Genomic DNA, 22,121 nt, shown 5'->3' on the forward strand with positions numbered 1-22,121 from the left:
ATCCTCTAGCAAAGAGACTGCTGCTATAACTCAAAGCTTATGTGAAATGACTAACTTGCTGAAGCAGATGCAACTAAGTCAGCAACAGGCTCAGCAAGTTCAGCCTTCTCCACCACAGCATAGCCAACAGTTGGTTCCACAAAGAGTATGCAGAATTTATGCAGATTACAGTCAATATACTGATGAGTGTCTGCAACTCCAACCAGAAGACCACACTGTGGCAGCCACTCATAACTTCTATGACTGCCCCAATCAAGGGTACAATCAAGGTGGCAGTTACAACCATGGATGGTAGGATAATCCCAACCAAGGTTTGAGAGATAATTCCAACCAGGGTTGGAGGGACAATCATAATAGAGGAGGCAGAGATAACAATGGAAATCAGAGGTGGAATAACAATAATAACTTCAGGCAGCAGAATCAGAATCAGGCCTACAGAGCACCTCATCTCAGACAGCCTCAAGCATCTCAGCAGACCTCTCAGATCACTTATCCCTCTTCATCTCCTAATGATGAGTTACTACAATCTATTGGTCGGAGACAACATGCCATGGAAAACAACCTTACTTCTACTCTGAATGGTCTGAACTCTACTTTGCAAGCCCTTGTCTCACAGATTGGATCACTGAACAACTCCAACAACCAGTCTTCAAGCTCTGGTGGACTCCCCTCTCAACCATTACCCAATCCAAAGGGTGGAATTAATGCCATCACCCTAAGGTCCAGAACCACATTACAATAGAGGAATCAGGAAGAGCCAAACCCACCAGAACATACCTCAGCTGAAGAGGTAGTGGAAATAGAAGATGTTGAGGAGGAAAAGGATATACAGGACATGGCTGAGGAAGAAGAAGCTCAATCATAGGAAGAAGCACCAAAGGGCGCAGACACTGTAGAAAACGCCATTCCTATTCCATTTCCACAACTTACAAGGAAGCCCAGGAAGCAGTTGGAACCTGATCCCAAAATGATAGAAATATTCAAAAAGGTTGAGGTAACTGTTCCCCTTTTTGATGTTATTCAACAGGTACCTAAATACGCAAAGTTTTTAAAGGATTTATGCATACATAAAGACAAAATTAACGAATTAGAAACTATTCCTTTAGGTAGTTCTATATATGCTTTAATGGGAAATATACATGAAAAATGTAGTGACCCAGGCCCATGCATGGTTAGCTGTACCATTGGAGGTGTGATATTTTCTGACTGCATGTGTAATTTAGGAGCATGTGTTAGTATAATGCCTTTGTCTATATATTATGTTTTGAGGCTCCCTCCCTTAAAAAAGTTGGCAGCTCATTTTGTGTTAGCAGATAAAAGCATTATTACAGTGGCTGGAGTTGCTGAAGATGTATTAGTGAGTATTAAGGGGCTTACAGTCCCCATTGATTTTTACATCCTGGAGATGCCCCAAAATGACTCAGAGAAGCCATCATCAATCCTACTCGGAAGACCTTTCTTGAAGACCTCGAAGTTCAAATTAGATGCTTTTTCAGGAACATACTCTTTTGAAATAGACGGCCGAGTAGTAAGCTTCAATCTGAATAGAGTTATGAAGCACCCTCCAAAAGATCATTCTATCCTCCAGTGTGACATCATAGATGAAACCGTAGCTAAAGTTCACCAGGAGGAGTTTGAAGAGAAGTACATAGGACAAGGTCCAAGTGTGGGGACACTTTCTGAGGACAATGAAAGTACTCTACCACTGCCACCAGCTCCAGACAATCCAGAGCCTAACCATGAGCAGAAGTTAGAATTGAAACCCCTCCCTCCACACCTCAAATATGCTTACCTCGAGGACAAGCAGAAGTTTCCAGTTATCATTGCACGGGACCTCACTTCTCAACAGGAAGAACAGTTACTGAGTGTGCTGAGGAGGCACAAGAAGGCAATTGGGTGGAGTTTGGCAGACATAGTAGGCATCAACCCTCAAGTTTGTGTGCACAGAATATTTTTAGAAGAGGGAGCAAGACCCGTTCGTCAACCCCAGAGAAGACTGAACCCCACTATCTTAGCGGTTGTCAAGAACGAAGTGACCAAACTACTAGAGGCAGATATCATCTACCCCATCTCAGACAGTGAATGGGTGAGTCCAATACAAGTGGTGCCCAAGAAGTCAGGAGTCACTACAGTGAAGAATGAGCATGGAGAACTCATAGCAACCAGAGTACAGAACGCCTGGAGGGTCTGCATTGATTACAGGCGTCTCAACCAAGCCACTTGTAAAGATCACTACCCTCTTCCATTCAATTATCAAATGCTGGATCGCCTGTCAGGTAAATCACATTATTGCTTTTTAGATGGTTACACAGGCTATTTCCAGATTCATATAGCCCCTGAAGATCAGGAAAATACTACTTTTACATGTCCTTTTGGGACTTATGCCTATAAGAGAATGCCCTTTGGCTTGTGCAATGCACCAGCTAGTTTCCAAAAGTTCATGATGAGTCTTTTTTCTGACCTTCTTGAGGACTGTATGGAGGTTTTTATGGATGATTTTAGCGTTTATGGTGATTCCTTTAGCCTTTGCTTGGATAGTTTATCTAGAGTACTAGATAGATGTGTCAGTACAAACCTTGTATTGAATTTTGAAAAATGTCACTTTATGGTAAGACAAGGGATTGTACTAGGACATGTTGTGTCTAATACTGGCATTTCTGTAGATCCAGCAGGTGGATGTTATTTCAAGTTTGCCTTACCCCTCCTCTGTGAGGGAAGTCTGTTCGTTCCTTGGCCATGCGGGTTTTTACCGGAGATTCATTAAGGACTTTAGTAAGGTAGCACTTCCCCTATCCAGGTTACAGCAGAAAGATATCGAGTTCGAGTTCCGTGAGGATTGCAAACAAGTGTTTGATAAGCTGAAGACCGCCCTGACTCAAGCTCCAATTGTGAGAGGACTTGACTAGAGCCAGCCATTTGAAATCATGTGCGATGCTTCCAACCATGCAGTAGGAGCAGCGCTGGCTCAACGTGAAGGTAAGGATCCTTTTGTCATTGCTTATGCGTCTAAGACTTTAGACACTGCTCAGTCTAACTACACTACTACTGATAAAGAGCTTCTTGCTATTGTTTTTGCTCTGGATAAATTCCGAGCCTATTTACTTGGTACTAAAGTAGTAGTGTATTCAGACCACGCAGCTCTAAAGTATTTATTAGCTAAAAAAGAATCCAAACCAAGGCTTATACGTTGGATACTGCTACTACAAGAATTTGATTTAGAAATAAAGGATAGGAGTGGTAACCAGAATCTAGTGGCAGACTACTTGAGTCACCTTGAGCACATTAAAGATGACTCCACTCTTATAGCTGATAATTTCCCATTTGATAACCTATAAGCAGTATCTGAGGTAGTCCCTTGGTATGCACCTGTCGCTAATTATCTAGTTAGCCGCACCTTTCCTCCAAACTTTACTAAGCACGAAAGAGACAAGCTGAAAAGTGAGTCTAAATATTATATATGGGATGACCCATATTTATGGAGATGTAGCATTGACCAGGTAATTAGACGGTTTGTACCTCAATCAGAATTCTACTCCATTTTAGAGGCCTGTCACTCATCTGAGAGTGGAGGACATTTTGGCCCTCAAAGAACAGCTAGAAAAATCTTAGACTGTGGATTCTGGTGGCCTACTCTTTTTAAAGACGCTGCTGAATTTTGTAAATCTTGTCCCCCATGCCAAAGGTTTGGTAATATATCCCAGAGGGATGAAATGCCTCAACAAATTATGTTTTTCTGTGAAATTTTTGATGTTTGGCGCATTAACTTCATGGGTCCATTTCCAAATTCTGATGGCCACCTTTATATACTGTTAGTTGTAGACTATGTTTCTAAATGGGTGGAAGCAATTCCTACCCATACTGATGATGCTAACACCATTGTTTCCTTTGCTAGAAACCACATTATTTGTCGCTTTGGATCACCACGAGCAATCGTGAGTGACCAATGCACCCATTTTTGTAACAGGAGACTAACATGATTACTGAAGAAGCATGGGATCATTCATAAAGTAGCAACAGCCTACCATCCTCAGACTAATGGGCAAGTCGAGGTGTCTAACAGGGAGATAAAATGCATATTGCAGAAGATAGTCAAACCTCATAGAAGAGACTGGAGCACCAGGCTACAAGATGCACTCTGGGCATACAGAACAGCATACAAGACACCCATTGGGATGAGTCCTTTTCGCTTAATTTATGGAAAAGCCTGTCATCTTCCGGTTGAAGTAGAGCACAAAGCCTTTTGGGTAGTAAAGGAGTGCAATATGGGATTTGAGAAAGCCGGAGCTGAAAGGAAGTTGCAACTGCAAGAATTGGAAAGCCTTCACCTAGAAGCTTATGAGAACTCAAGGCTATACAAGGAAAAGATGAAGGCTGTACATGATCAGCACATCAAGAGGAAAGAGTTCCAACCTGGGGATTTAGTCCTCCTTTACAACTCCAGACTGAGGCTTATGCCAGGCAAGCTGAGATCAAGGTGGGAAGGTCCATATAGAGTCAAGAAGGCTGAGCCGTACGGAGTTTTTCACCTAAGTCACCCTTCAAGCTCTGAACTCATCAAAGTTAATAGACATCGTTTGAAGCTCTACCATGGTGAGAAGGTGACAAAAAACAAGGAGTTAGATATCTTCCTTTTGGAGGATCCACTAACAGCAGAAAACTGAGCTAATGGAGCGTCCAACTTAAGGACGTTAAAGCAAAGTGCTAGGTGGGAGACAACCCACCATGGTATGATCATTCCATTCTTTACTCTTAGTTTTGTTTTTTCAATAATACTTCTCATTATTAGCACATTTAGTTTGCATCTGCATTTGCATATAAAAAAAAGAAGAAGAAATGGCACGCGACGCGCCAACGTCGCTGACGCATCCGCGTCGCATGTGCATTGGAAAGAAAGAAAATGGGACAGAGAGTTACGCAGGAATGTGGCTGGAGGCGTGCCTTTGGCACAATTTGATCCACGCGACCACATGGATGACGCAATCGCGTCATTTGTAAATTGGCCTCCCCACACGTCCGCATCGACCATGCGAATGCGTGGCTCTGCAATTCGACGTAAAAAGGGTGAATGGCCGAAAGTTGAGCTGGACTTGGGCTGCATTTGTGCTAGTCGCACAAGCCCTGCCACGTGAATGCGTGCCCCACGCATCCGTGCTGTTATTTCCATCTGGCGCGATTGCGTCACCCCAAATTTTGGCAAAGCATAATTTAAACAGAGAGTTGTGCGAGCGCGAAGCTGCCCTCGCGCCACTAGTGCAAATCATGTCACGCGTCCACGTCACCTCACTTAAGGGCTTTCCACGCAACCGTGTGCCCCACGCGTCCGCGTCGCTTGCGCCGCCCAACTCATTCAAATCTGCCAGATTATCTTTTCTTTTCTCATCCCATTCCTATTTTATTTCCCCTCTTTCCTTCTTTCTCCCTTATACTCCCTCTCTTCCACCACCATTATCAAGGTTTTTCTTCTCTCTTCTTCCCTCCTTACTTTTTCATTCTTTTTTTTATTTTCATGTTTTCTTTTTCTTTCTCTTCTACTTTCCCTATCCATGTTTTCTTTTTTTTTTCCTATTCCTCCTAATGGTGTTGGAATTTTATTTGGGTCATTATTTTTATATGTTGCTTGTGGATTGTTTAGGACTTGTTTAATAATTATATATTATTTTCTAAGGGTTACTTGCATGTTCAAATTAATATTTTTCATACCTTATTTAACATGTATGCTATGTGTTTGTGAAAACGCCCATATGGCATTTTGCACTATTTTTAGATTTCTTTTAAATCTACTACTCTAAATGCCTGCTTTTCACAAAATCCCTTTTATATTTTATTAATTAAATATAATTGTTTTTACAACCATATTATTAGTTTGAAAGACTTGGTAATCTAATTTGGACATTGAATGCTTCATCTATGCTACTCATGCCCTCTGCTGGCATGCCAATAAACAACTTGTATTTAATTGTCATCCCATGCACTTGCTATATTTCCATTGTTGATTTGTCAAATGTAGTCATGACCATGTGTTCACATCATTATCCATTCATGTGCATTGATTACCACCTTTCCCATTCTTTTCTTTGCTATAACCCTTGCATTATTCATGTCTTAACTCGTTTCCTTTCAGGATGGCCACCAGGAAAGGCAAGGAAAAAGCTACCCCCAAATCCACAGCAAGGAAAGGAACTAAAAGAGCATTAGTGGCAGAGCCTTCTTCAATTTCAGTCAAGCCCTCAACAAAAAGAATTAAAAGGATTATAAAGGTTGATGAAAAGGAGAGAGCCTTCCCAGCAAAGGACACTGCACGATTTCCCAATCGCTACTGTGAGCAGATATTCCCCATTCTGGCAGCTCGGAATTACAACAATGAACACCTTCTTATCCTTCCACCGCGTATTGCCGAATTTGTTGAGCCACAAATTGCACAAAGACATTGGGGATACCTACAGAGACAGCCACGACAGGTTAATCTTTCTTGGGTAGTTGAGTTATACTCCAACTTCCACCTGCCGACCCTGCAGTCTGTTTATATCCGTCAGAAGCTAGTCCCCATTACAGAAGAGGCCATTCAGCAAGCCTTAGATCTTCTCCCTGCTCCAGAAGGACTGGACACTTTTCAAGAAGCTGCACTCAAGCGCCAAGCGTACAAATTTGACTGAGACGCTGTTCTCAGAGTTATTGCTCAACCTGGCAGCAAATGGATCTTCGGATACCATCGTTCCCGTCCTAAGGGAATCTCGGCTTCCGCACTCACCTTAGAGACTCACGTATGGGCACATATTATGTCCTATTATGTCTTCCCGAGCACTCATGAGTTCTCCTTCACCGCAGACATGGCCGTTCTACTATAGTGCATCCTCACAGACTGATGCCAGGGCATCTAAGCCAGTTTCGCTGACCTTTTCTTTACTGTTTTAAGGTAGTTTCATGCATTTTCTTAGAGAATAAGGCACGTTTTGGATGAAAATACACTCACACCTTGATTCAAGCAACTATTGTGAATTTCACATAATTTCATGAGGATTTTGCAAGAATTGAATGACAAATTGATGATGCATAATCTCATAACTTTAACTAGAGCTTTGATGCACTTTATTTGCTTGATTTTAGGACAAAGGAAGCAAAGAAGAACCATGTTAGTAGCCACGTTAACCTAGTTAACGTGACCACAAACGTGGAATGGGAAAGAGCTTGCAATGTTAATGAGAAAAGTGATCGTCAATAACGCCTGTGAAGCCATCATAAGCCCACGTTAATTGCCACATTAACTAGATTAACATGGTAGTTAACATGGAGACAAAGAAAGCTCCAACGTTAGTGGTAAATGTGAACACCACTAACGCTCCAAAATGTGGCAATGAACCACGTTAAGAGTCACGTTAATTTAGTTAAGGTGAACTCTAACGTGGAAGAGAGGAACAATGCCAACGTTAGTGACACTCACCTTTGTCACTAACGTTGGATCAAACTAGCATTGCCCACGTTAGTGGTCACATTAAGACCACTAACGTGAAAGTTAACGTGGAGCTAAGATTGATGAGCCAACGTTAGTGACACTCACCTTTGTCACTAACGTTAGAGATGGCATTCACTACCACGTTAATGGCCACGTTAACTTAGTTAACGTAAGCTCTAACATGGAGAGTAGGGGCACTTGGAGCGTTAGTGACAAAGGTGAGTGCCACTAACGCTCTCGAAGATGAGGCATACCCATGTTAAGAGCCACGTTAGTTACACTAACGTGAACTCTAACGTAGGGACAAGGGGCACAAGGCAACATTATTGGGAAAGGTGAGTCCCAATAACGCTTGCGAAGGTTTATAAGGCAATGTTAGTGGTCACGTTAGTGCCACTAACATTGGAGTTAACGTGGGTTATATGGGGTTGGAACGTTAGTGAAAAAGGTGATTGCCACTAACGTTCTCGAACCCACAATGTCACTTAACGTTAACTTCACTAACGCCCATGCCTAATTCATACTTTTCTGCAAGCTGAGCCCAATAAAGATTGTAACTGCTTCAACTCAAGATCTAAGGCACACATCCAAGACTTGAAGAACTCACTAGAAGATCAAGAGAAGTAGTATATATAGGAGTAGTTTTGAACTATAGAGAAGCTTGGCACTTTGGAGAACTACCCTCTGTATATTTACTTTTCTGCACTTTTAGCTAAAGATGTATTCTTTTCTGCCATTTTCCATTTCTAGAGCTATGAACAACTAAACCCCTTTCATTGGGTTAGGGAGCTCTGTTGTAATTTGATGGATCAATTATAGTTTTCATTCTCTTCTTCTTTCCTCTCTTTGGATTTACTAGAAAGCTTTCGATCTTAATTCAATTGGTTAGTTGTCTTGGAAAAGAAACTCTCCATAATTGGATCTCCTCTGAGCCTTGGAAAAGGGATGAGGAGATCATGCTAGAAATGCTTTCTCATGTTGGACCAAATTGGGGTCTGGGCGAATATAGTGACATGTAATCTTCCCAACACTTTGATTTGGAAATACATGTGGTATAATCAGTGACCACACTTCATCTTTTCCCATGAGGAATTAAATCAAGGAATTGGGCAATTGTTCAAGCTTAGAGAGATTGGGTTGCCAAGGAATTGGAACCCAATCACTTAAGATTTCCAAGGAGATCAATAGATGCGTTGATTGAGGAAGAGATGAAAATAAATTTGATCCGGAGAATACAACATCTCCTGAGCCCAATGAATTCCCCATTTCTGATCTTACCCATTCTCTTTACTTTCTGCCATTTATTTACATGCTCATTTCCCCAAATCCCCATCTAAGATTCTACACTTTATTTTCTGCTATTTACTTTCCCGCCATTTAATTTTCTGGAATTCTCAAACTACATTCTGTTTAGCTCAACTAGCATACTCTTTCAACTAAAGTTGTTTGACCAATCAATCCCTGTGGGATTCGACCTCACTCTATTGTGAGTTTTTACTTGACGATAATTTGGTATACTTGCCGAAGGGAAATTTGTTGAGAGACAAGTTTTCACGCATCAAGTTTATGGCGCCGTTGTTGGGGATTGATTTTGTATCAACAATGATTAAGTTGGAAGTTCACTAGATTGAGCATTTTTCTTTTGTTTGTTCATTTTATTTAGTTGTTTACCTTCAGTTTGTTTTGTTTCTTCCTCACCCTCTATACCCCCTCTGTTTTCTTTGTTTCTTTATTATTATTTACAATTCTGCTCACTAACCCACTAACTATATGATAATTTGTACCACTCACACTAACAATTACTCTAACAAGAATAACCTCTTCATTTCATCTCTTGCTGTGTGTTTTGTTAGTTGTATGACAGGGAGAAGAGAGGGAGCTTAAACTTCCATCGATTCAGAACCTGAAAGAACCCTCCGGAGACTAAGGAGGGAAGCAAGAGGGAAAGGAGTTGTTGGTGCTGAGAAAGAGGAAGAGTATTTTGAAACCAACATGGAGGAGAACTTGGAAAACAATCATGAATGAGAAGCTCACAACCATGCTAGAGAAGGCCCTACAAACCATGTTGGGCAAGAAAGGAGAGTTCTAGGCTCCTACATCAATCCAAATCCAGGAAACTGTGGAAGTAGGATTCAAAAGCCCACCATACAAGCCAACAACTTTGAATTAAAACCCCAGCTAATCACCCTTGTTCAGAACAATTGCTCATTTAGAGGAAGTGCTCAAGAAGACCCCAATCAACATCTAACCACCTTCCTGAGAATTTGTGACACTGTGAAGTCTAATGGAGTCCACCCGGATGTCTATAGGCTGCTTTTGTTCCCTTTTTCACTCAGGGACAAAGCATCCAAGTGGCTTGAATCCTTCCCAAAGGAGAGCTTGACAAATTGGGAAGATGTGGTGAACAAGTTTTTGGCAAGATTCTATCCTCCTCAAAGAATTAACAGGCTGAGAGCTGAGGTGCAAACCTTCAGGCAACAAGATGGTGAGACTCTCTATGAGGCATGGGAGAGGTTCAAGGACTTAACAAGAAGATGCCCACCAGATATGTTCAATGAATGGGTTCAACTTCACATTTTCTATGAAGGTCTTTCTTATGAGTCAAAGAAGGCTGTAGACCATTCATCAAGGGGCTCTCTAAACAAGAAGAAAACCATTGAAGAAGCCTTGTCTCTCAACAAATTTCTCTTCGGCAAGTATACCGAATTATCATCAAGTAAAAACTCACAATAGAGTGAGGTCGAATCCCACAAGGATTGATTGGTCAAGCGACTTTAGTTAGAAGAATATGCTAGTTAAGCTAAACAGAACTTAGATTGAGATGCAGAAATTTAAATGACTGGAAAGTAAATAACAAAAATTAAAGTGCAGAATCTTAAATGGGGATTTGGGGTAATGAGCATGAAAATAAATGGCAGAAAGTAAAGAGAATGGGTAAGTCAGAAATGGGGAAATCATTGGGTTCAGGAGATGTTGCATTCTCCGGATCAAGTTCATTCTCATCTCTTCCTCAATCAATGCATTCATTGATCTCCTTGGCAATCTTAAGTGATTGGATCCCAATTCCTTGGCAATCCAATCTCTCTAAGCTTGAACAATTTCCCAATTCCTTGATTTAATTACTCATGGGAAGAGATGAAGTGTGGTCACCGATTATACCACATGTATTTCCAAATCAAAGTATTAGGAGGATTACATGTCACTATATCCGCCCAAACCCCAATTTGGTCCAACATGAGAAAGCATTTTTAGCATGATCTCCTCATTCCTTTTCCAAGGCTCAAAAGAGATCCAATTATGGAGAGTTTCTTTTCCAAGACAACTAACCAATTGAATTAAGATCGAAAGCTTTCTAGTAAGATTAAGAGAAAAGAAAGAAGAAGAAGAATGAAAACTATAATTAATCCATCAAATTACAATAGAGCTCCCTAACCCAATGAAAGGGGTTTAGTTGTTCATAGCTCTAGAAATGAAAAATGGCAGAAAAGAAGAAATCATGCTAAAAGTGCAGAAAAGTAAATCTATAGAGAGTAGTTCCCAAAAGTGCCAAGCTTCTCTATAGTTTAAAACTACTCCTATATATACTACTCCTCTTGATATCCTAGTGAGTTCTTCAAGTCTTGGATGTGGGCTCTGGATCTTGAGTTGAAGCAGTTCTCATCTTTAGTGGGCCCAACTTGTAGAGAAATATGAATTAGGCTTTGGGTATTTAGTAATATTTAACATTGAGTGCCATTGTGGGTTCGAGAACGTTAGTGGCATTCACTTTTTCCACTAACGTTCCACCCTCATACATCCACGTTAAATCCAACGTTAGTGGTCTTAACGTGACCACTAACGTTGCTTTCTCAAATTTTGGCCAACGTTATTGGGACTCACTTTTCCCAATAACGTTGGCTTATACCCCTTCGCGAACGTTAATGGGAATCACTTTTCCCATTAACGTTGCTTAGTGCCCTTTGTTCCCACGTTAGAGTTCACGTTAGTATAGCTAACGTGACTCTTAACGTGGGTGTGTTTCACCTTCGAGAGCGTTAGTGACACTCACCTTTGTCACTAACGCTCCAAATGCCCAAATTCCATATGTTAGAACTCACGTTAACTAAGTTAACGTGGCTCTTAACGTAGTAGTGATGCCATCTCCCAACGTTAGTGACAAAAGTGAGTGTCACTAATGTTGGCTCCTTGATCTCAACTCCACGTTAACTTTCACGTTAATGGTCTTAACGTGAAAGTTAACGTAGGCAATGCTAGTTGGTCCAACGTTAGTGACAAAAGTGAGTGTCACTAACGTTGGCTTTTGTTTTCCTCTTCCATGTTAGAGTTCACGTTAACTAAGTTAATGTGACTCTTAACGTGGATCATTGCCAAGTTCTCCAATGTTAGTGGTGTTCACCTTTACCACTAACGTTGGAGGAAAACGTTATTGGTGTTCACGTTTTCTCTTAACGTTGGAGTTCCCTTTTGCTTCTACGTTAACTACCACGTTAATTTAGTTAACGTGGCAAGTAACGTGGGCTATGGATGGCTTCGCAGGCGTTATTGGTGATCACTTTTCTCATTAACGTTGCAAGCTTTACCATTCCACGTTAGTGTTCACGTTAAACTAGGTTAACGTGAATACTAACGTGGTTCTTCCTTACTTCCTTTGCCCTGAAATTAAGCAATTAAAATGCATCAAAGCTCTAGCCAAAGTCATGAGATTATGCATCATCAATTTATCATGCAATTCTAGCAAAATTCTCATGAAATCATGCAAAATTCACAATAGTTGCTTGAATCAAGGTGTGAGTGTATTTTCATTCAAAACTTGCCTTATTCACTAAGAAAATGCATGAAACTACCCTAAAACAGTAAAGAAAAGGTCAGTGAAACTGGCCTAGATGCCCTGGCATCACAACACCAAACTTAAAGCTTGCTTGTCCCTAAGCAAGTACTGAAGCATAAGAAGAATGAAATGAAAGAAAAAGAAGATAAAATAGAAGTAGCATTCCTGGTTTATGGGGTTTCATGCATAGCAACTTAGGTTCTTTCCCTTTAAGTTTCAAGCCTTTATCAAATCCTTAGTCACTTTCTTGATTGCATCCCTTGAGACTTCTTTTTTATTGATCCTTCCTTCTTTTTCAAAGTTTATTTTTCTTTTTGCTAAGTGCTTTGTAAGAGGGCGACTCTTTATGATAAGCTTTCAGCCAACACTCCCAAACCAGTTGGTTTAAGGTGCTAGGTGTTAAGACACCCCTAAGGACTTACTCCCTCAAGTCTCTTTCCCTCATACATACACACCACAGGCACATGGTTTGTTATTTTTCCTTTCTTGAGACCTTGGTGTCCAGCACCTCTTTGGGTTACTAAGTGTTTTGTAGCAAAGGTTACTCTTGATAGTGGACTTTCAGCTGATAATCCCGGATTAGTTAATCCAAGTTACCAAGTGATAAGGCACCCCTAAGAGCTTATTCATCCAAGTATATCCCTTGTACATAAACACCACAGACACATGCCTCAATTTTGAAACCCTTGGTGCCTAGCATTGTTTCTTTTCTTATTGTGTTTCTTTCTTTTTCACTTTTATTGCTCTTTCTCTTTTCTTATTGGGATCTTATTGTTTAGTTAGTCTCAAAGGATGTGTCTCAAACATAGGACTTAGGATAGATAATTGCTTTCTTTCCTTACTTGGTGAACCAACTTAGCTTACTAATCATCCTACCACAAACATTCAGAATGCACTTCATAAAATAACTCCACTCTTGTTCTTTTCATAACATTTTCTTTTTGATTAACTTAAGGAGACAAGCATACAAGTAAGAAAGATGAAAGTGAATACTCAAGACATTAAGCTAGCACATTCAGGTAAATCACATTATTGCTTTTTAGATGGTTACACAGGTTATTTCCAGATTCATATAGCTCCTGAGAATCAGGAAAAGACTACTTTTACATGTCCTTTTGGGACTTATGCTTACAAGAGAATGCCCTTTGGCTTGTGCAATACACCAGCCACTTTCCAAAGGTGCATGATGAGTCTTTTCTCTGATCTTATTGAGGACTGTATGGAGGTTTTTATGGATGATTTTAGCGTTTATGGTGATTCTTTTAGTCTTTGCTTAGATGGATTATCTAGAGTATTAGATAGATGTGTCAATACAAACCTTGTATTAAATTTTGAAAAATGTCACTTTATGGTAAAACAAGGGATTGTACTAGGACATGTTGTATCTAATACTGGCATTTCTGTAGACCCAGCAAAGGTGAACGTTATTTTTAGTTTACCTTACCCCTCCTCTGTGAGGGAAGTCCGTTCGTTCCTTGGCCATGTAGGTTTTTACAGGAGATTTATTAAGGACTTCAGTAAGGTAGCACTTCCCTTATCCAGATTACTGCAGAAGGATATTGAGTTCGAGTTCAGTGAGGATTGCAAACAAGCGTTTGATAAGCTGAAGACCAACCTGACTCAAGCTCCAATTGTGAGAGGACCAGACTGGAGCCAGCCGTTTGAAATCATGTGTGATGCTTCCAACCATGCAGTAGGAGCAGCGCTGGCTCAACGTGAAGGTAAGGATCCTTTTGTTATTGCTTATGCGTCTAAGACTTTAGACGCTGCCCAATCCAATTATACTACTACTGAGAAAGAGCTTCTTGCTATTGTTTTTGCTCTGGATAAATTCTGAGCTTATTTACTTGGTACTAGAGTAGTAGTGTATTCGGACCATGCAGCTTTAAAGTATCTATTAGCTAAAAAGGAGTCCAAACCAAGGCTCATACGTTGGATACTGCTATAATTTGATTTAGAAATAAAGGATAGGAGTGGTAATCAGAATCAAGTGGCGGACCACTTGAGTCGCCTTGAGCACATTAAGGATGATTCTACTCCTATAGATGATAATTTTCCATTTGATAACCTGCAAGCAGTATCTGAAGTAGTCCCTTGGTAAGCACCTATAGCTAATTATCTAGTTAGTCGCACATTTCCTCCACACTTTGCTAAGCATCAAAGAGACAAGATGAAAAGCGAGTCTAAATATTATATATGGGATGACCCATATTTATGGAGATGTGGCGCTGATCAGGTAATTAGACGTGTGCCTCAATCAGAATTCCAGTCCATTCTAGAGGCCTGTCACTCATCTGAGAGTGGAGGACATTTTAGCCCTCAAAGAACAGCTAGAAAGATCTTAGACTGTGGATTCTGGTGGCCTACTCTTTTTAGAGATGCTGCTGCGTTTTGTAAATCTTGTCTCTCATGCCAAAAATTTGGTAATATATCCAGGAGGGATGAGATGCCTCAACAAATTATGCTTTTTTGTGAAATTTTTTATGTTTGGGACATTGACTTCATGGGTCCGTTTCCAAATTCTAATGGTCATTTTTAAATATTGTTAGCTGTGGATTACGTTTCCAAATGGGTGGAAGCAATTCCTACCCGCACTGATGATGCTAACACTGTTGTTTCCTTTGTGAGAAACCATATTATTTGCCGCTTTGGATCACCACGAGCAATTGTGAGCGATCAAGGCACCCATTTTTGTAACAGGAGACTCACAGGATTAATGAAGAAGCATGTGATAATTCATAAGGTTGCAACAGCATACCATCCTCAAACCAATGGGCAAACCGAGGTGTCAAACAAAGAGATAAAGCATATCTTGCAGAAGATAGTCAAACCTCATAGAAAAGACTGGAGCACCAGGCTACAAGATGCACTATGGGCATACAGGACAGCATATAAAACACCCATTGGGATGAGTCCTTTCCGCTTAGTTTATGGAAAAGCTTGTCATCTCCCAGTTAAAGTAGAGCACAGAGCCTTTTGGGCAGTCAAGGAGTGCAACATGGGAATTGAGGAAGCTGGAGCTGAAAGGAAGTTGTAACTGCAAGAACTGGAGAGCCTTCGCCTAGAAGCTTATGAGAACTCAAGAATATACAAGGAGAAGATGAAGGCTGTACATGATCAGCACATAAAGAGAAAAGAGTTCCAGCCTAGGGATTTAGTCCTCCTTTACAAATCTCGACTGAGGCTCATGTCAGGCAAGTTAAGATCAAGATGGTAAGGTCCATACAGAGTAGAGAAGGCCGAACCATACGGAGTTTATCACCTAAGCCACCCTTCAAGCTCTGAACTTATCAAGGTTAATGGACAACGTCTGAAGCTGTACCATGGCGAGAAGATGCAGAAAAACAAGGAGTTTGAGATCTTCCTCTTGGAAGATCCCCATATGGCAGAAGATTGAGCTAGTGGAGCGTCCAACATACGGATGTTAAAGCAAAGTGCTAGGTGGGAGACAACCCACCATGGTATGATCGTTCTTTTCTTCTTAGTTTTTCTATTTAATAACTCTTCTCTTTCTCAGTACTTTCATGCATCTGCATTTGCATATAAAATAAAAAAAAAGCCACGCTACGCGACCGCATCAGCGACGCGTCCGCGTCGCAAGGAGCGGTGAGAAAATAAAAAACAAACAGAGAGTTTAGTTGGAGCATGGCTGGAGGCGTGCCAATGGCACAAATTGTCCCACGCGACCGCGTCGCTAACGCGTCCGCGTCACATGGGATTCCTGGCCTCCCACGCGACCGCGTGCCCCACACGGCCGCGTGCCCTGATTTTTGACGTAAAAAGAGGTGCACAATAAAATATTGTGCGAGAGTGGTGCTGGAATGGTGTTGGACGCACCATCCCTATCACGCGACCGCGTCGCTGACGCGTCCGCGTCATCCCTTCTGTAGCCCACTCACGCGATCGCATGCCCCACGCGATCGCGTCACCCCAAATTTGGCAAATATATCAATTTGAACAGAGAGTTGTGCAGGCGCGAGGCTGCCCTCGCGCCAGTAGCATGAACAGGGTCACGCGACCGCGTGACCGATGCGACCGCGTCAACCTAATCAAAGCGCAATCACGCGAACGCGTGCCCCACGCGTCCGCGTCGCTTGCGCCGCACAGCTCAACCAAAATTGCCAAAATATCTTATCTTTCTCTCCTCCAAATCTTAATTTTTCTTTTCCCTCCTTATTTCTTCCTTCTCCCTTCTTCCTTCTATCTCACCTTTCACTCTCTCTCTCTCACCTCCATTAACAAGGTTTTATTTTCTTCTTCCCTCCTTCCTTTTCTATCATTCTTCTTATTTTATATGTTATTTTCTTTTCTTTTTCTTTTTCTTTTCATTATCCATATTTTCTTTCTTCTTCTTTCCTTTTTGCATGGTGTTAGAAATTTATTTGAGTTATTATTCCTCATTCTATGCTTGTGGATTGTTGCAAATTATTTGGCAATTATATATTATTTTCTTTAAAGGGTTGCTTGCATGTTTGCTTTAATACTTTCTATATCTTAATTACCATGCATGCTATGTGTTTGTGAAAAAACCCATATGGCATTATGCACTTCTCTATTATACTTTCTACTATTCAAAGCATGTTTTTCACAAATTCCCTTTAATATTTTATTAACTGAATTTAATTGCTAATACAAACGTGATAGTTTGTTTCGAAGTGATGCTTGATCTATGCTACTCATGCCCTTGCCGGCATGCCAATAAACATCTTGCATCTACTTCCCTATCGTGCACTTATTCCATTCCCTTTCTTGATCTTTTCACATGTTGTCATGACCATGTGTTTATTTCATTCATCTTTACCGTGCACTGATTTTCACTCACTCTATCCCCTTCCTTGCTTTATTTCTTTGGATTTAACTTACTTTTTCCCTTTTTTAGAATGGCCACCAAGAAAGGCAAAGAGAAAGCTACCCCTAAACCCACAGCAAGGAAAGGAACGAAGAGAGCATCAGTGGCAGAGCCTTTTTCAACTGCAGTCAAGCCCTCAACAAAAAGAATTAAAAGGATTATCAAGGTTGATGAAAAGGAGAGAGCCTTCCCAGCCAAGGACACTGCACGATTCCCAAATCGCTACTGTGAGCAGATGTTTCCTATTCTGGCAGCTCGAAATTACAACAATGAACACCTTCTTATCCTTCTGCCTCGTATCGCTGAATTTGTTGAGCCATAAATTGCACAAAGACATTGGGGATTCTTACAGAGACAGCCACGATAGGTTAATCTTTCTTGGGTTGTTGAGTTCTACTCCAACTTCCACCTGCCAACTCTGCAGTTCGTCTATTTACGCCAGAAACAAGTCCCCGTTACAGAAGAGGCCATACAGCAAGCCTTAGATCTCCCACCTGCTCCAAAGGATTGGACGCCTTTCAGAAAGCCGCAATCAAGCGCCAGGCATACACCTTTGACTGGGACGTTGTTCTCAGAGTTATCGCTCGACCTGACAGTAAATGGATCTTCGGATACCATCGTTCCCGTCCTAAGGGAATCTCGGCTTCTGCACTCACCTTAGAGGCTCACGTATGGGTACAGATTATGTCCCATTACGTCTTCCCGAGTACTCATGAGTCCTCCTTCACAGCAGACATGGCCATTCTACTATGGTGCATCCTCACAGACCAGCCTCTTAATTTACCAAGATATATCCGGAATGCTATGGAACATGTGCAGATCTCGGGCAACATACCTTTCCCCGCATTAGTCTCTGACCTTATCTCAGCAGTCGGAGTATCCTACAGAGCTGGAGACACCAAAGCCATTCTTCCACGGGATGATCAGTATGTCCATAACGGGAGATATCTCAGGCCACAACTTGCCACTACCAGCCAGTCCACAAAGGATGCTGCAGCTCCTCCCCCATCTACTAGTCAGCTGCTGCATCAAATACTGAAGCGGTTGGAAGCACACGAAAAGAAAGCCAAGCTCTGAGAGTGCCGCAACCAACGCCGATTCAAACATCTCAGAGAGCTGCTTAGAGGAGATTGCAGAGACTTAGACACCCCAGACTCCACTTCCTTCACCAGCACAAGGAGCCATGACGGCCCCGACTATGGAGACACTGCCACCAGCCCACCATTGTTCCTGACAGATGGCACCGAGGATGGTGCAAAGCCTTAAGTGTGGGGAGGTCGGTCAGTACCTGACTTTCGGAGGTAATTTCTCTTCTCTAACACCAATAAATTAGGATATTTTAGTTAGATTTTCTTTCTTTTATAGAATAGGATAAATTGCATAGTAATAGGACAGTTGCATGCATGTTCTACTTGATTGAAAAGACAATAAGTTTCTTCTAAAAAGCTATCTTTGGAACAAAATTTCACTAATTTTAATCAAAACTCTTATGTTAAAATTGCTTGAAGTTGTATTTAGAACATGATGTTTGAGCTAAAGAACACACAACCTTTGAAGATTTGAGCCTTTATGCATGGTTATATTATTTAACCATAATTATTTTATTCTTGTGTGTTTACTTCTCTATGATTGTAATCTATATTTTGTTTCATCCTATATGTCCAATATTTATTATGTTTGTATGCTTGCATATGATTGAGGCCGTTATTTGTTTAAACTCACTTATCCAAATTAAGCCTACCCTTTTCAATTACCTTTGTTAACCACTTTGAGCCTTTAAATCCCATTTGTTCTATATTTTATCACATTACTAGCCTTAAGCGGAAAAACAATTGTATATCCCAAATTGAATCTTTGGTTAGCTTAAGATAGAATTGTGTATGCTAGTTAAGTATGGGAATTTGTGGGAGCAAAAGTTATTAAGGGAATGTGTCATGATAATACAATGGGAATTTGGATACCTACTCATGTGAAACTATAAGAATTAAAAATCTATGTGCATTGATAAGCTATGTTTATTTTTATGTCTATAAAATAAAAAATAAATAAATAAATAAATAAGGGGACAAAATCACCCCAAAGCTGAATTAAAAAAATTCAAAGATCAATGCACATATGATAAAATTGATACATGAGTATGGAATGTAAAAAGGGAATTCTTGGTAGATAGGTATGAATTCTAAGGTTATATAAAATATATAGGTTGGGTTAAAGCTTGGGTTAATTAAAGATTCAATTTATAAGCTCACTTAACCATATATGTATCCCTACCCTTACCTTGGCCCCATTACAACCTTGAAAAGACCTCATGATGTTTGCATTGGTATATTAACTGTTGTTGATTGGTTAGGAGAAGAACAAAAGTTAGAAAGCATAATTAGAGAAGGATAGAGTGATTACCCTATACACTAGAGAGATTAGAGCGTACATACATCATCAGTGAGGGTTCAATGCTTGAATTTCCATGTTCCCTGCTTTCATGAGCTATCTTCTTGCACTTTTATCTGTCTTACTGTATAATGATAGAATTAGTGGAATTTGATTTGTAATTGTTTTGAAGAGATTATTTACTTTTGATCAAGTGGGCAAAAATCATATAGTTGCATTCATATATATAGGTTGCATTGCATTGCATGAGTTTCTACGTGTTCATACTTATTTATCTTATCTCCTTCAGTTAAGCATGAGGACATGCTAATGTTTAAGTATGGGGAGGATGATAAACCACTATTTTATGGTTTATATTGTGTTTAATTGTGTGGTTTTGTCATGATCCTTACCCACTTATTCATTAATTTAGCATGCATTTATATTTCCTTCCTGAAATTATTACATGATTGAAAACTGCTTCCTAGAGACTTTTAATTATGTATTTTTATTCTCCTTTATCCCATTCAGTGCTGTAATCTGTGTGTTAAGTGTTTCAGGCTTTATAGTGCATCAATGAGTTGGAGATTGGAAAGGAAGCTAGCAAAAATGGAAGGGACATGAGAAATTGAGAAGATGACCAGCGAGAAGTGACGCGGCCGCATGGCTCACGCGTTCACGCGAAAGAGGAGAAATCGCAGTGACGTGACCGCATGGCTCACGCGACCGCGTGGAGTGGAAAAGCACAAGCGACGCGGAAGCTTGGACGACGCGAACGCGTGGCAGGGGAAAACGCGAATGACGCGTTCGCATGGATGACGCGATTGCATGACGTGCGCGATCTGCATAATCTGCAGAATTCGCTGGGGGCAATTCCGGGCCCTATTTTGACCCAGTTTTCAGCCCAAAACAGCAGACTAGAGTCAGAGAACATGCAGAAACCAGGGACAACAATTCATTCTACACAGTTTTCGGTTTTAGATCTAGTTTTCTACTCCTCCTCTAGGTTTTCTCTCTTGAAACATTGATAGTTCTTAGGATTTATTTTTCTACCACTTTTTGCATTAGGATACTGAGAAGAGTTATTACCTCATTAAGACTTCGTCATTCTAGTTCGTTTTCTTTACTTGGCTTTACTCTTCCATGTCCCTCGCTTTGTTGATTTTACCATTGGAATATTTTTAGGATTATTTAATACAAGGATTACTTTTATTTTTAATTGATTATTTTGATTCTTATTTACAATGTCTTTCTTCAATTTTCTTTCATATGTTATGAATTTTACATTCACAATGAGCGAGTAATTCCCTAACTTGATGGGGAGTTGATTGAAAGGAACCCTTGAGTTGGAAGGCTTAAAAGAAAAATTGTAATTGAGTTTATTGTTGGATTGCCCTCCAGTCACTAACACCAATCCCTTTTTATTAAGTGGGTTGCAACTTGTGAACGGACATAGCATTCCAACTTGTTTGACTTTCCCTTACCTAGTAAGAGATAACTAAACAGGATAACCTTTAATTATCAATTAATCTAGAGAGTAATCCAACAATAATGGGGCTTCCAACTAATCAACTCCCAGTCAAGGCTTTTATTTATATTATTCAAATTCTCCATTTTAATTCCCTGTTTACTCAACTCAAACTTTTTTGAAAACATCTGATTAATAAAATAGCACACTTTCCTGCAACTCGTTGGGAGACGACCTGGGATTCATACTCCCAGTATTTTAATTTTAAATTCCTGTGACACCTTTCTAAATTGATAAGTGGATTTCTGGTGAGTTAAGAACTATACTTGCAACGTACATATTTTAATAATTTTTAATTCACCAATTTCCACCGCATCAGGCTTCCAATGGTCTATTGCAGAAATGGCTCCCTCCGTCACTGATGAGGGCTCGTGGGACTCCAAACCTGGTGAAGATATTCTTTCAAAGAAAGTTTATGACTACCTTGTTGTCATTAGTTGGGGTCGCCACTGCCTCCACCCACTTAGATACATAGTCTACTGCCACCAAGATAAACTTGTTTGAATATGAAGGTGGGAATGGTCCCATGAAATCGATTCCCCATACATCAAACAGTTCAAGCTCTAGAATGTATTGCTGTGGCATCTCATTTATCTTGGGCATGTTGCCAGCCCTTTGGCATTCGTTGCAGCTTCTCACTAATTCCTTAGCATCTTTGAAGATAGTGGGCCAGAAGAACCCACATTGCAGCACCTTTGCGGCAGTTCTTTCTCCTCCAAAGTGACCTCTATAACTAGCACTATGAAAACTCCACAGGACCTTTCGTCCTTCTCCTTCTGAGATGCACCTCCTAAGGATTCTTGATGCATGAAAACTTGTCTCTCAACAAATTTTCCTTCGGCAAGTATACCGAATTGTCGTCAAGTAATAACTCACAATAGAGTGAGGTCGAATCCCACAGAGATTAACGGATTAAGCAAACAATGATTAATTGATTATCCTAGTTAGACGAATCATATTGGAGTGATAAGTAACAAGGAAATGTAAATGGCATAGAAGTAAAGAAAAGCTATAAAGTGCAGAAGAGTAAAATGGCAAGAAAAGTAAATGCAAGAACTAAAAATAAAACGAACATTGGGATCAAGAGATATTGCAATCC

The 22,121-nt window shown here is 40.5% G+C and overlaps 1 non-coding gene across 1 annotated transcript; it reads right to left on the reverse strand.

Annotated features, from left to right (window-relative positions):
* Positions 1-9,895: 9,895 nt before the first annotated feature.
* LOC112711254 (small nucleolar RNA R71) lies at positions 9,896-10,002 on the reverse strand. The gene has a single exon (XR_003157384.1). It is a non-coding gene; the product is annotated as a small nucleolar RNA R71 (small nucleolar RNA).
* Positions 10,003-22,121: the final 12,119 nt, after the last annotated feature.

Source organism: Arachis hypogaea, chromosome 1 (genome assembly GCF_003086295.3).
Source record: "Arachis hypogaea cultivar Tifrunner chromosome 1, arahy.Tifrunner.gnm2.J5K5, whole genome shotgun sequence".
Taxonomy (NCBI): domain Eukaryota; kingdom Viridiplantae; phylum Streptophyta; class Magnoliopsida; order Fabales; family Fabaceae; genus Arachis; species Arachis hypogaea.